Source organism: Oncorhynchus gorbuscha, linkage group LG06 (genome assembly GCF_021184085.1).
Source record: "Oncorhynchus gorbuscha isolate QuinsamMale2020 ecotype Even-year linkage group LG06, OgorEven_v1.0, whole genome shotgun sequence".
Classification (NCBI taxonomy): domain Eukaryota; kingdom Metazoa; phylum Chordata; class Actinopteri; order Salmoniformes; family Salmonidae; genus Oncorhynchus; species Oncorhynchus gorbuscha.
The window spans coordinates 431,429-444,655 of record NC_060178.1 but is presented as its reverse complement, the minus strand read 5'-3'; the positions used below and the strand labels follow the sequence as shown (position 1 = coordinate 444,655).

General features: G+C 40.1%; 1 protein-coding gene across 2 annotated transcripts in view; it reads right to left on the bottom strand.

The window, feature by feature from the left end:
* Positions 1-13,227, bottom strand: part of cfap161 (cilia and flagella associated protein 161) — a 45,338-nt gene that overhangs the window by 1,572 nt on the left and 30,539 nt on the right. The window lies entirely within an intron of this gene.

Sequence of the window (13,227 nt, the reverse complement as noted above, 5' to 3'; positions counted from 1 at the left end):
CATGGGTTCCCCCTCTCTCACTCTCTTCTACACCCAGGTTATTTTATCTCAGGTCGTAAATTCCTGGCAGAGACTCTCTCCCCTGGCCATGCAGAGAGAGAGACCACAGAGTGAACACAGGATTTCACGTGGATGAACTCCTAAATCCCCAAAATGGGAAAAGTAAACTATATGTCCACTTGTAAGAATGTGGGAAGGGTCCGTGGACACTTAAGGGACAGCTATGTTGTGTGTTTCATTTGGTGACCTCACGAAGGACAGAAAACACACACAACTATATCTCTGAATGTGAACATTTCTCAATTATGGTTTTTGCATCTAATTATTGTATAATTTGAATGAGTAAAGATGAAATTATATGTGAAATGATGTAATGTGATGTTAAACCTTTAATGTGAGAGAATTGTATTCCCTTTAAACTTTAACAAAGTCATTGGCCCGCCCCCGTGACCACAGACATGATCAGGTGTCATGGAAGCGCCCTCTTCTACTGTTATGAATAAAATCCCCTCCCAAGAAAATCCTCTTCAGACTAAGCAAGCCAGCGTGAGCTGTGATTGTGAATAGTTAAGATCACGCATACCTTGGTGTAAGCTGAGGTGGCACAGGTTTGTGTACCAAGACTAAGCAAACCAACAGCGTGAGCTGTGATTGCATTGGTTGTTGAATTCCTAACCATAACCCCGTGGAGCATTGGCTACACGGCTGGAAATGGTTCAACTCCGAGACAACTCCAATCCCTTCAGAATAAGAGCAAATCTTAGATACTAATTACTAGTCTGCAGCTAAAAATGATATAAACCTGGGATGCGAATACCGACAACTGCCGAAACATCTAGTCTATGAGATCATTTCTGAATGGTTCTCTGAAGTATCCATTCTAACCACGAAATACTTTGATCTTCAGGGAAACAGAAAGAAAGACATGGATGAACTCTCCTGCAGACGGACTGGATTCCAAAAGAGAAGACAACAATGACATACACCGTAAACATGTACTTGCAATTATTCTCGAATGAGCGGCTGTTCACGTGTGAAGGATTAACATTTCAATGAATATAATTATAGACTGTGTAATGAATCCATTTTTGTCTTTCCCGCTCTTTCTCAGTCCCACCCCTTCCCTTTGTCCACCAAGCCGTCATATCAGTTTAGCCCACTAGGGAATATTCTCTATCATTTTTAGTAACCAATATCTACTGTTTGTGCATTTCTGTGATTATTTAGTTAGTAAATAAATGATTAAGCCAACTGGTGTATGGATGATTTATAGTAAAGGCTGGGTTCATGCAGATAACCAACAATTTACGACATTCAGATGAGACTGATATAATAATTCATTAATAGAAGACTAATAATAATTCATTAATAGAAGACTAATTGATCAGATATTAAAATATCTGAAGAGTTATATTCGGAAAAGTATAACTGTAATCTGAAGATTTTCCGTGGTGCCCCGACTTCCTAGTTAATAAAATGTACATTATTAGTTTAATCACGTAATAATAATTACAGAGAATCAATTTGATAAAATAAGTCTTCACTTTTAATGATGACAAAGACAAGACACATGCAAACCTCAGCCAGCATCCTTCAGATACTGGGCACTGTGTATCACAAGTCACTTAGATTTAGAACTAATGCAAGATCACTCACCCATCACTGTGATCTACAGAACATGGTGAGGTGGCCCTGGTGTAAGCTGAGCTTCCAACAAGAAGCCTGAAACACTGAAAAATCTTTTGTGCTTGGATTATTGCCTACTTATCTGTGCTCCTCACTTACAAAGTCATTGACTTTCCCAAAGTGGATCCTGTGTTTTGCCCACCACCCAGGACAATGGATCGGATCCCAGCCGGCGAACCAAAACAACGATGCCGTAAAAGGGGCAGACGAAGCAGTCTTCTGGTCAGGCTCCGGAGACGGGCACATTGCGCACCACTCCTGAGCATACTACTCGCCAATGTGCAGTCTCTTGACAACAAGGTTGGTGAAATCCGAGCAAGGGTTACATTCCAGAGAGACATAAGAGACTGTAACGTTCTTTGCTTCACGGAAACATGGCTCACTCGAGACACGCTAACGGAGTCGGGACAGCCAGCTGATTTCTTCACGCATCGCGCCCGACAGAAACAAGCATCTTCCTGGTAAAAAGAGGGGCGGGGGGAAGTATGCCTTATGATTAACAAGACGTGGTGTGATCATAACAACATACAGGAACTCAAGTCCTTCAGTTCACCTGACTTCACAATCAAATGTCGACCGCATTATCTACCAAGAGAATTCTCTTCGATTATAATCACAGCCGCATATATTCCCCCCCAAGCAGACACATCGATGGCAGAGACTAAAACAGGAAGCTCCCACGCTCAGGTCTGTTCAACGCTGGTCCGACCAATCTGATTCCACGCTTCAAGATTGCTTCGATCATGTGGATTGGGATATGTTCCGCATTGCGTCAAACAACAACATTGATGAATACACTGATTCGGTGAGCGAGTTTATTAGCACCGGCGATGTCGTACCCACAACAAACATTAAACATTAAAACATTCCCAAACCAGAAACCGTGGATTGACCGCGGATTCGCGCGAAACTGAAAGAACAAACCACTGCTTTTAATTAGGGCAAGGTGACCGGAAACATGACCGGATACAAACAGTGTAGCTATTCCCTCCACAAGGCAATCAAACAAGCTAAGCGTCAGTATAGAGAAAAAGTAGAGTCGCAATTCAACGGCTCAGACACAAGAGGTATGTGGCAGGGTCTACAGTCAATCACGGACTACAAAAAGAAAACCTGCCCCGTCATGGACCAGGATGTTTTGCTCCCAGACGGACTGCTGTAGCGCCAGCTGTGCCATCAGAGTCCCTGGGTTCGCGCCCAGCCTCTGTCGTAACGCACAATTGGCCTAGCGTCGTCCGGGTTAGGGAGGGCTTGGTCGGTAGGGATGTCCTTGTCTCATCGCGCACCAGCGACTCCTGTGGCGGGCCGGGCGCAGTGAGCGCTAACCAAGGTTGCCAGGTGCACGGTGTACCCTCGGACACATTGGTGCGGCTGGCTTCCGGGTTGGATGCGCGTTGTGTTAAGAAGCAGTATGGCTGGTTGGGTTGTGTATCGGAGGACGCATGACTTTCAACCTTCGTCTCTCCCGAGCCCGTACGGGAGTTGTAGCGATGAGACAAGATAGTAGCTACTACAACAATTGGATACCACGAAATTGGGGAGAAAAAAGGGGTAAAATAAAAATAAAATAAAAAGGACCATATCACCTCCACCCTACCTGACACCCTAGACCCACTCCAATTTGCTTACTGCCCCAATAAGTCTACAGACGACACAATCACACTGCCCTAGCCCATCTGAACAAGAGGAATACCTATGCAAGAATGCTGTTCATCGACTACAGCTCAGCATTTAACACCATAGTACCTTCCATACTGATCATTAAGCTCGAGACCCTGGGTCCTGGAGTTCCTGATGGGTCGCCCCCAGGTGGTGAGGGTAGGTAACAACATCTCCACCCCGCTGATCCTCAACACTGGGGCCCCACAAGGGTGCGTTCTGAGCCCTCTCCTGTACTCCCTTGTTCACCCATGACCGTGTGGCCATGCACGCCTCCAACATAATCATCAAGTTTGCAGACGACACCACAGTGGTAGGCTTGATTACCAACAACGACGAGACGGCCTACAGGGAGGAGGTGAGGGCCCTCGGAGTGTGGTGTCAGGAAAACAACCTCACACAAAACAAAGGAGATGATCGTGGTCTTCAGGAAACAGCAGAGGGAGCAGCCCCATATCCACATTGAAGGGACAGTAGTGGAGAAGGTGGAAAGTTTTGAAGTTCCTCGGTGTACACATCACGGACAAACTGAAATCGTCCACCCACATAGACAGCGTTGTGAAGAAGGGACAGCATCAGCGATTATGGCGGAATACAGCTCATTCAATGCTGTCTTAGTGCCAGCTGTGTCATGTTGACTTTTGTTTTGTTTTTATTTAGTATGGTCAGGGCGTGAGTTGGGGTGGGCAGTCTATGTTAATTTTTCTATGTTTGATTTCTGTTTCGGCCTAGTATGGTTCTCAATCAGAGGCAGGTGTTGTTAGTTGTCTCTGATTGAGAATCATACTTAGGTAGCCTGGGTTTCACTGTTGGGGTGGGTGGTTCTGGTCCGATCCTTACTCCTCTTCAGACGAAGAGGAGATCTGCCGTTACAGAACCACCCACCAAGAAAGGACCAAGCAGCGTGGTAACGGGCAGCATCAGGAGAGGCAGCGATATTTTGAGAACTGGACTTGGGAGGAGATTCTGGACGGCAAAGGAACCTGGACTCAGCCAGGGAATATCGCCGTCCCAAAGCAGAACTGGAGGCAGCGAAAGCAGAGAGGTGCCGGAATGAGGAGGCAGCACGGCAGCGCAGCTGGAAGCCCGAGAGGCAGCCCCAAAAATATCTTGGGGAGGCACATGGGGAGTGTGGCGAGTTCAGGTAGGAGACCTGCGCCAACTTCCCGTGCTTACAGGGGAGCGAGAGGGACCGGGCAGGCACCGTGTTATGCGGTGGAGCGCACGGTGTCCCCGGTGCGTGTGCATAGCCCGGTGCGGTACATTCCAGCTCCTCATATCGGCCGGGCTAGAGTGGGCATCGAGCCAGGTGCCATGAAGCCGGCTCTACGCATCTGGTCTCCAGTGCGTCTCCTCGGGCCGGCGTACATGGCACCAGCCTTACACATGGTGTCCGCGGTTCGCCAGTACAGCCCAGTGCGGGCTATTCCACTTCGCCGCACTGGCCTGGCTACGGGGAGCATTCAAACAGGTAAGGTTGGGCAGGCTCGGTGCTCAAGAGCTCCAGTGCGCCTGCACGCTCCGGTCTATCCGGTGCCACCTCCACGCACCAGCCCTCCGGTGGCAGCCCCCCGCACCAGGCTGTCTCTCCGTGTTCTCCCTACAGGTGCTCCCGCCTGTCCTGAGCCGCCAGAGTCTCCCGTCTGTCCTGAGCCGCCAGAGCCTCCCGTCTGTCCTGAGCCGCCAGAGCCTCCCGTCTGTCCTGAGCCGCCAGAGCCTCCCGTCTGTCCTGAGCCGCCAGAGCCTCCCGTCTGTCCTGAGCCGCCAGAGCCTCCCGTCTGGCCTGAGACGCCGGAGCCTCCCGTCTGTCCTGAGCCGCCGGAGCCTCCCGTCTGTCCTGAGATGCCAGAGCCTCCGTCTCTCCTGAGCGTTCAGTCTGTCCTGAGCCGCCAGTCAGCCAGGAGCTGCCAGAGCCGTCAGCCAGCCAGGAGCTGCCAGAGCTGTCAGCCAGCCAGGAGTCCCCCCGCCTGTCCGGCGCTGCCGGAATCTCCCGTCCATTCGGGGTGGTGGAGGAGGCGGACAAAAACTGTGGTGAAGTGGGGTCCACGTCCCGCGCCAGAGCCGCCACCGCGGACAAACGCCTACCCAGACCCTCACCTATAGGTTCAGGTTTGCGTCCGGAGTCCGCAATTTTGGGGGGGGTACTGTCACGTTCTGACCTTTATTCCTTTGTTTGGACTTTATTTAGTATGGTCAGGGCGTGAGTTGGAGTGGGCAGTCTATGTTAGTTTTTCTATATTTTCTATTTCTGTGTTTGGCCTGATATGGTTCTCAATCAGAGGCAGCTGTCTATCGTTGTCCCTGATTGAGAACCATATTTAGGTAGCCTGTTTTCAGAGAGAACTGTTTCGGTTTTCACTTTGTTGTTTTGTATTTTGAAGTGTTGTTTCATTAAAAAAAGATGAACACTTACCACGCTGCGCTTTGGTCCTCTCTTTCCACCGATGACAACCGTTACAAGCTGACTGTGGTGGTATGTAAACAGTTACGAAAAATACAGATGAAAACTCTCTACGTAGACAGTGTGGTCTCCAGCGTATCATGAGATCGTCTTCCTCAGGCAAGCAAAACCTCGAGACTTTCTTAGATATCGTGCACCAGCCGTTGTTTACAAAAATACATCGTCCACCACCGCTGTTCTATCCTGACGATGTGGCGTATAACCAGCCAGCTGTATGTTGATAGTGTCGTCGTTCAGCCACGACTCCGTGAAGGATAAGATACAGTTTTGAATGTCCTGTTTAGTTTATTCATTCAACCATTTAAAAAAACAAGCACACATTAAACTTAAAAGCCAATACATGCACATGAATAAAATCATAGAGGATAACACACAATAACGTCTGGGACTTATTTCCATTGTGGTCCTCTTGAGACAAGATGGAACACAGTATGGCAGTGAAATAATAAAAGAAGAACATCTATCTCGTCATTCCAGTTACATCATAGGGGTTATTTATATGGGCATAGAAGACATCAAACATATTTTTTACTTTACTTTTAAAGCTGTCCAGAGAGGACGTTGTTTTTATTTGCAGAGGCAACTCATTCCACTCTGAGGCTCCAGTATACAAGAAAGTACCTTGGTAGGTTAATCTTCCACGTAGGTCCTCTATTTTATTGTCCAAAGATTGCACGTTTGCTAGCTGAATGGAAGGATGTGGGGTTCATTCTCAGAAGGCAGCCCGCCCTCCGGCCCCTTTTTCTCCGCCTTCTCTTCACGCAAATTACAGGGATCTGGGCCTGTTCCTGAGAAAGCAGTATATAGTACGCGTTGTCTCCGTCAGACTCGTTAAAGGAAGTCTGTGGTGAGTAATTGCTGTCCTGATGTCCAGATGTTATTTTCGGTCATAAGAGACGGTAGCGGCAACATTATGTACAAAATAAGTAAAAAACAACGCAGATAAATGAACAAAAAAACACAATAGGTTGGGGGCATGTAAAACATCTGCCTTCTTCTTCGGTGAACATTTTAGGGATTACTACTACTCCTACTGCTGTCTCGTATTCTTTACCACATGGAGCCCTGTTAGCCACAATAATACACAATATTACTACTGTAGTACTACTACTTACTACTACTACAATAATACTACTACTATTACTGCTACTACTACCAGTGTAATCTTTACCATACAGAGTCCTGTTAGCCACAATAATACACAATATTACTACTGTAGTACTACTACTTACTACTACTACATTAATACTACTACTATTACTGCTACTACTACCAGTGTAATCTTTACCATACAGAGTCCTGTTAGCCACAATAATACACAATATTACTACTGTAGTACTACTACTATTACTGCTACTACTACCAGTGTAATCTTTACCATACAGAGTCCTGTTAGCCACAATAATACACAATATTACTACTGTAGTACTACTACTACAATAATAATATTACTGCTACTACTACCAGTGTAATCTTTACCATACAGAGTCCTGTTAGCCACAATAATACACAATATTACTACTGTAGTACTACTACTTACTACTACTACTACAATAATACTATTACTGCTTCTACTACCAGTGTAATCTTTACCATACAGAGTCCTGTTAGACACAATAATACACAATATTACTACTATAATGCTGCTTTTACTACTGCTACTACAACACTAATTCTACTAATAAAATACTAATACTACTAATTCTACTACTAGATACTGCTACTGCGACTACTATAGTAAAACTACTACTACTACTGCCACCTCATATTCTTTTCCATACATAGTTATGCTAGACACATTAATACACAATATTACAACTGTAGTACTACTAGCTACAAATACTACTACTAATAATAATACTACAACTACTACTAATAATACTACAACTACAACTACTAGGGTTGGGATCCCGAGTGGCAAAGTGTTCTAAGGCACTACATCTCAGTGCTTGAGACGTCACTACAGACACCCTGGTTCGAATCCAGGCTGTATCACAATCGGCCGTGATTGGAAGTCCCATAGGGTGGCGCACAATTGGCCCAGCGTCGTCCGGGTTACGGGAGGGTTTGGCCCAGCGTCGTCCGGGTTACGGGAGGGTTTGGCCCAGCGTCGTCCGGGTTACGGGAGGGTTTGGCCCAGCGTCGTCCAGATTACGGGAGGGTTTGGCGGGGTAGGCCATCATTGTAAATAAGAATTTGTTCTTAACTGACTTGCCTAGTTAAATAAAGGTTCAATTTAAAAAATACTACCATACTTACTACTACTACTATCACTCATATGGAGTTCTGTTGAAATAATACACTATATAACTAATACTACTACTACTACTACTACTATCCCTCATATGGAGTTCTGTTGAAATAATACACTATATAACTACTACTACTACTATCCCTCATATGGAGTTCTGTTGAAATAATAAACTATATAACTAATACTACTACTACTACTATCCCTCATATGGAGTTCTGTTGAAATAATACACTATATAACTAATACTACTACTATCCCTCATATGGAGTTCTGTTGAAATAATACACTATATAACTACTACTACTACTATCCCTCATATGGAGTTCTGTTGAAATAATACACTATATAACTAATACTACTACTACTATCCCTCATATGGAGTTCTGTTGAAATAATACACTATATAACTAATACTACTACTACTACTACTATCCCTCATATGGAGTTCTGTTGAAATAATACACTATATAACTAATACTACTACTATCCCTCATATGGAGTTCTGTTGAAATAATACACTATATAACTACTACTACTACTATCCCTCATATGGAGTTCTGTTGAAATAATACACTATATAACTAATACTACTACTACTACTATCCCTCATATGGAGTTCTGTTGAAATAATACACTATATAACTAATACTACTACTAATACCTCATATGGAGTTCTGTTGAAATAATACACTATATAACTAATACTACTACTACTACTATCCCTCATATGGAGTTCTGTTGAAATAATACACTATATAACTACTACTACTACTACTATCCCTCATATGGAGTTCTGTTGAAATAATACACTATATAACTACTACTACTACTGTCACCTCATATGGAGTTCTGTTGAAATAATACACTATATAACTAATACTACTACTACTACTACTGTCACCTCATATGGAGTTCTGTTGAAATAATACACTATATAACTACTACTACTATCCCTCATATGGAGTTCTGTTGAAATAATACACTATATAACTAATACTACTACTACTATCCCTCATATGGAGTTCTGTTGAAATAATACACTATATAACTAATACTTACTACTACTACTATCCCTCATATGGAGTTCTGTTGAAATAATACACTATATAACTAATACTACTACTACTATCCCTCATATGGAGTTCTGTTGAAATAATACACTATATAACTAATACTACTACTATCCCTCATATGGAGTTCTGTTGAAATAATACACTATATAACTAATACTACTACTACTACTGTCACCTCATATGGAGTTCTGTTGAAATAATACACTATATAACTACTACTACTACTACTACTACTACTGTCACCTCATATGGAGTTCTGTTGAAATAATACACTATATAACTACTACTACTACTATCCCTCATATGGAGTTCTGTTGAAATAACTAATACTACTACTATCGCTCATATACACTATATAACTAATACTACTACTACTATCCCTCATATGGAGTTCTGTTGAAATAATACACTATATAACTACTACTACTACTACTGTCACCTCATATGGAGTTCTGTTGAAATAATACACTATATAACTAATACTACTACTATCCCTCATATGGAGTTCTGTTGAAATAATACACTATATAACTACTACTACTATCCCTCATATGGAGTTCTGTTGAAATAATACACTATATAACTACTACTACTACTATCCCTCATATGGAGTTCTGTTGAAATAATACACTATATAACTACTACTACTACTACTGTCACCTCATATGGAGTTCTGTTGAAATAATACACTATATAACTAATACTACTACTATCGCTCATATACACTATATAACTAATACTACTACTACTATCCCTCATATGGAGTTCTGTTGAAATAATACACTATATAACTACTACTACTACTACTGTCACCTCATATGGAGTTCTGTTGAAATAATACACTATATAACTAATACTACTACTATCCCTCATATGGAGTTCTGTTGAAATAATACACTATATAACTACTACTACTATCCCTCATATGGAGTTCTGTTGAAATAATACACTATATAACTACTACTACTACTATCCCTCATATGGAGTTCTGTTGAAATAATACACCATATAACTAATACTACTACTACTACTATCCCTCATATGTAGTTCTGTTGAAATAATACACTATATAACTAATACTACTACTACTACTATCCCTCATATGGAGTTCTGTTGAAATAATACACTATATAACTAATACTACTACTATCCCTCATATGGAGTTCTGTTGAAATAATACACTATATAACTACTACTACTACTATCCCTCATATGGAGTTCTGTTGAAATAATACACTATATAACTAATACTACTACTATCACTCATATGGAGTTCTGTTGAAATAATACACTATATAACTAATACTACTACTATCACCTCATATGGAGTTCTGTTGAAATAATACACTATATAACTAATACTACTACTACTACTATCCCTCATATGGAGTTCTGTTGAAATAATACACTATATAACTAATACTACTACTACTACTATCCCTCATATGGAGTTCTGTTGAAATAATACACTATATAACTACTACTACTACTATCCCTCATATGGAGTTCTGTTGAAATAATACACTATATAACTAATACTACTACTATCACCTCATATGGAGTTCTGTTGAAATAATACACTATATAACTAATACTACTACTATCCCTCATATGGAGTTCTGTTGAAATAATACACTATATAACTACTACTACTACCGTCACCTCATATGGAGTTCTGTTGAAATAATACACTATATAACTAATACTACTACTACTACTACTGTCACCTCATATGGAGTTCTGTTGAAATAATACACTATATAACTACTACTACTATCCCTCATATGGAGTTCTGTTGAAATAATACACTATATAACTAATACTACTACTACTATCCCTCATATGGAGTTCTGTTGAAATAATACACTATATAACTAATACTTACTACTACTACTATCCCTCATATGGAGTTCTGTTGAAATAATACACTATATAACTAATACTACTACTACTATCCCTCATATGGAGTTCTGTTGAAATAATACACTATATAACTAATACTACTACTATCCCTCATATGGAGTTCTGTTGAAATAATACACTATATAACTAATACTACTACTTCTACTGTCACCTCATATGGAGTTCTGTTGAAATAATACACTATATAACTACTACTACTACTACTATCCCTCATATGGAGTTCTGTTGAAATAATACACTATATAACTAATACTACTACTATCCCTCATATGGAGTTCTGTTGAAATAATACACTATATAACTACTACTACTACTACTATCCCTCATATGGAGTTCTGTTGAAATAATACACTATATAACTAATACTACTACTATCCCTCATATGGAGTTCTGTTGAAATAATACACTATATAACTACTACTACTACTATCCCTCATATGGAGTTCTGTTGAAATAATACACTATATAACTACTACTACTACTACTATCCCTCATATGGAGTTCTGTTGAAATAATACACTATATAACTACTACTACTACTGTCACCTCATATGGAGTTCTGTTGAAATAATACACTATATAACTAATACTACTACTATCCCTCATATGGAGTTCTGTTGAAAAAAAACACTATATAACTAATACTGCTACTATCCCTCATATGGAGTTCTGTTGAAATAATACACTATATAACTATACTACTACTACTGTCACTATATAACCTCATATGGAGTTCTGTTGAAATAATACACTATATAACTAATACTACTACTATCCCTCATATGGAGTTCTGTTGAAATAATACACTATATAACTACTACTACTACTATCCCTCATATGGAGTTCTGTTGAAATAATACACTATATAACTAATACTACTACTGTCACCTCATATGGAGTTCTGTTGAAATAATACACTACATAACTACTACTACTACTATCCCTCATATGGAGTTCTGTTGAAATAATACACTATATAACTAATACTACTACTGTCACCTCATATGGAGTTCTGTTGAAATAATACACTATATAACTAATACTACTACTACTATCCCTCATATGTAGTTCTGTTGAAATAATACACTATATAACTAATACTACTACTATCCCTCATATGGAGTTCTGTTGAAATAATAACTAATAACTACTACTATCCCTCATATGGAGTTCTGTTGAAATAATACACTATATAACTAATACTGCTACTATCCCTCATATGGAGTTCTGTTGAAATAATACACTATATAACTAATACTACTACTGTCACCTCATATGGAGTTCTGTTGAAATAATACACTATATAACTACTACTACTACTATCCCTCATATGGAGTTCTGTTGAAATAATACACTATATAACTAATACTACTACTATCCCTCATATGGAGTTCTGTTGAAATAATACACTATATAACTACTACTACTACTATCCCTCATATGGAGTTCTGTTGAAATAATACACTATATAACTAATACTACTACTGTCACCTCATATGGAGTTCTGTTGAAATAATACACTATATAACTAATACTACTACTACTATCCCTCATATGTAGTTCTGTTGAAATAATACACTATATAACTAATACTACTACTATCCCTCATATGGAGTTCTGTTGAAATAATACACTATATAACTACTACTACTATCCCTCATATGGAGTTCTGTTGAAATAATACACTATATAACTAATACTACTACTATCCCTCATATGGAGTTCTGTTGAAATAATACACTATATAACTAATACTACTACTGTCACCTCATATGGAGTTCTGTTGAAATAATACACTACATAACTACTACTACTACTATCCCTCATATGGAGTTCTGTTGAAATAATACACTATATAACTAATACTACTACTATCCCTCATATGGAGTTCTGTTGAAATAATACACTATATAACTACTACTACTACTATCCCTCATATGGAGTTCTGTTGAAATAATACACTATATAACTAATACTACTACTGTCACCTCATATGGAGTTCTGTTGAAATAATACACTATATAACTAATACTACTACTACTATCCCTCATATGTAGTTCTGTTGAAATAATACACTATATAACTAATACTACTACTATCCCTCATATGGAGTTCTGTTGAAATAATACACTATATAACTACTACTACTATCCCTCATATGGAGTTCTGTT